We start from the raw sequence: 3573 nt of genomic DNA on the forward strand, positions 1-3573 counted from the left end.
TTGAGCTCAAATAAATCCTCCCAAACATGCTTAATCAAGTTTGGGACGAGATTATGCTAAGCTTTGAAATACTTGAATGATTTCCAAGCACTTCAACAACAGAGATCGGCTACTTCAGATGCTCATACAAAACACATTTCATAAACAAAGATACATCACTATATGATTGATGATCGAGAGATGTGGGGTGTTCAATGCTTTAAAAGTCTCCATGAATCCACGATTTTCATTTGTTTTATTTACTCACTACAAGAAATTCGGGTTTCCGTGACAAGCTATGTGTGACAAGCAAAAAAATTGTCACTAAAAGGGATGTTTTTGTGACCAAAAATTTTTGTTGTCACTCATAATTTTATTAAGTGACGATAATATTGTGTCGTCACTAGATAAAACCATTCAGTGACCCCGTTTTTCTTAATCGTCACTAAATGTTGTAACTGAAATAAAAAATAAATTTTTGACAAAAGTTAAAGACAAATTCTATATGACAACAAGAAAACTTGTCACTAATGGTTTATTTTTTGTGACTAATTTAAAATATTGTAACTAAAGGTCTTAGCAAAAATTCTGCAAAATTTATAGCGTGAAATACAAGCGCCAATTTATTCCCCTTTAGTTACCATGAAAATTTTGTCGTCACATTAAAATATTAGTGACAAGGTTAAAATGAAATATCTTGTAAAAAAAATTTAATTACTTAGAAAATGATATTAAAACAATAATAAAAAAAAGAGTTTAACCTAATTGAGAGACCAGCTCCCCAAAAACACCCAAAACGTTTCCTTCGTCAGATAGTGAGGGAGCCAACGTCGAAGTCTTGCCTTGGGCTCTTTCCATTGAAGGACGGTATCATCGGCTGCCATTGAAGAAACGAAATCGCCCATAACGAAATCGCACTTCTCTTCAGTCAAACTCACTCAAGCCTAAATAGTGGAAACCGTTCTCCTAGATTGCCATTGAAGTTTGGGTATGTTAGCACTGTACGTTTTGTTTCTCCTTCCATGTCCTCTCTCTCTTGGTGCTCCATGTTTTGTTCTTTGTTTTCAACTTAATTGACCGATTAGGTTGTTAAATGCATACCAATTAGGTTGTTTAATGCATACTGATTAGGTTGCTAGTTTTTCTTCTGGTATTCTTTTCTTTGCTGGGTGTTGCAGGTTTGTTATTTTGGTGGGTGTGTTTTTGGTGTTTCAATAGCCATGTGGGGAGTGTGGTGAGTCAGTGGTGTGTTGGGGAGTGTGGTGGCCGGTGTTGAGTTTGTGGTGAGTTGGGTTCTTCGGTATAAAAGTGGTGTGTTGCTGTTAGTGTTTTAGTGCCTCTAAGCTTTTGTCATGACCTTGGTTGTCTTGTTTGGTTCTGGCTCTGTTTCTCTCATGTATAGTTTTTGGACTTCAATTTTGTTGGATAGTGCCAGTTTGCTGCGTGATTGCTGGTGTTTTTTGCTGTAGCATAATTAGTGGTTGCGTGGTGTTCTTTGCTAGTTTGGGTGTTAGTTTGGGTCAAGTGTTAAAATTATATTTTCATATTGTTAAAATTTATTTTGAACTTTCTGGCAGAGTTTTATTTCAAACGTCGTATTGTTAAAATTTATTTAAACTTTCTGGAGAATGTTAGAATGGTGAAGGAATGAAGAAGTTATGGTGATTTTTATGTTCTTGGCAAATAGTTACTCTTGGTAGTGAACACTGAACATTATGTTGTGACATCGTGGTTGTTCATTCACTTTGATGTTTAGTTTATTTGCTGGCATGGACCATTTGAGCAATCTAGGCTACTTGGTATACGACGACGATGGATGTTGAGTCAGAAGATGGTTTACACCCTTACACTTCAGTTGCATCCTGTAGTAACCGGATTTCGTCCGATCCGAAAAAGAAAAAATAGAAAAAAGAACACAAAAAAATGCAAAATCTCATTTCTTTGACCTATAAGCCCATAGATATTCATAATCCCTTTCTTGGATCCTTAAATACTCAAATCTTGACCCAATAAGATCAAATCTTAGAAAATATCTAAAAATAAGAGAATTGTTTTAAAAAATGTCACATCTTTTTATGATTTTTGCTAGAAGAATGGAAAAGTAAAAAATAAGAAAGAAAAAGCCAAGAATAAAAAGAAGGAGACAAAGAGAGAAATGTGGCACAAATTGGGGAAAGAAAAAGAATAAAAAGAAGGAGACAAAGAGAGAAATGTGGCACAAATTGGGGAAAGAAAAAGAATAAAAGAAGGAGACAAAGAGAGAAATGTGGCACAAATTGGGGAAAGAAAAAGAATAAAAAGAAGGAGACAAAGAGAGAAATGTGGCACAAATTGGGGAAAGAAAAAGAATAAAAAGAAAGAGACAAAGAGAGAAATGTGGCACAAATTGGGGAAAGAAAAAGAATAAGAAGAGGGGAGAAGAGACTTTGGTTTTGGGGAGAGGAAACAAAACAAAAAAAAGAAGAGAGGAAGAGAGGAGGCGTGAGAGAGAGGAAGAAAGAAGGAGACTTTGGCTTTTGGTGAAGAAAAACAAAAAAAGAAGAGAGGAAGAGAGGAAGAGAGGGGAGAGGAAGAAGAGAAGAAGAGAAGGAGAGAGGGGGAAAACCGATTCTTTGGATTTTTTTGGTAGAAGCTTCATACCCCTCATATCTTTCACTCAAGTATTGCTCTATTTACACTTGATTTCAATGTTTGATTCATTTTTAGCATCCTCGGATGTTGACTAAGAATAGACATGGTGTTTCTTGCATTCACCTTGGACATATGTGATGCTTGGGAGTGTTTTCGATACTAATATGTTGAGCCCTCTCTCTTTGCATTTTTTTTTCTTCTTTTTCTTGTTGGAAAAAGCGGGAGAGACCATATTTGGATTTGATTTTCTCGGTTTGGATACGTGTGAATCTCATAATGTGGTCTTGACTCGATTTAAATCTTGATTTACATTTGAGTATTCTATTTTTCCCTCTCTTTATGTTTGTTTTGTTGGACGAGACTCGGGCTTGGATATTATTTGGACGAGTTGATGGAGGCTTGAGCAATTTCAAGATTTTGTTTGGTTTATTGCAATTTGTGTATATTTATGTAATTTATTTTATTCATGTCGATTTGTATAATTTCGACATTTATTATTTGGATTATTTGTACAAGTGTGGATTATGAATATATAGGCTTAAAGTTGAATATATGTCATTTCAATTAAAGAAACCATAAGTTGATTTCCTTTATTTGAATTATGAACCTTATTTGATTTCATTTATGAATTTGCCATAAGTTGGCAATAATAGGTTAAATTGATAGATGACACTTTTCCAAATAATCATTTATACCATAAGTTGATATTTAAAATTAAACCTACCAAAAGTTGGTAGGTCATTTTATCATTTATGCCATAAGTTGGTATTTAAAATTAAACCTACCAAAAGTTGGTAGGTCATTTTATCATTTATGCCATAAGTTGGTATTTAAAATTAAACCTACTAAAAGTTGGTAGGGCATTTTATTAAATAAACCATAAGTTGGTATCTAAAATTAAACCTACCAAAAGTTGGTAGGACATTTTATCATTAACACCATAAGTTGGTGTTTTAAATTAAA

The sequence above is a fragment of the Tripterygium wilfordii genome, chromosome 4 (genome assembly GCF_013401445.1).
Source record: "Tripterygium wilfordii isolate XIE 37 chromosome 4, ASM1340144v1, whole genome shotgun sequence".
Classification (NCBI taxonomy): domain Eukaryota; kingdom Viridiplantae; phylum Streptophyta; class Magnoliopsida; order Celastrales; family Celastraceae; genus Tripterygium; species Tripterygium wilfordii.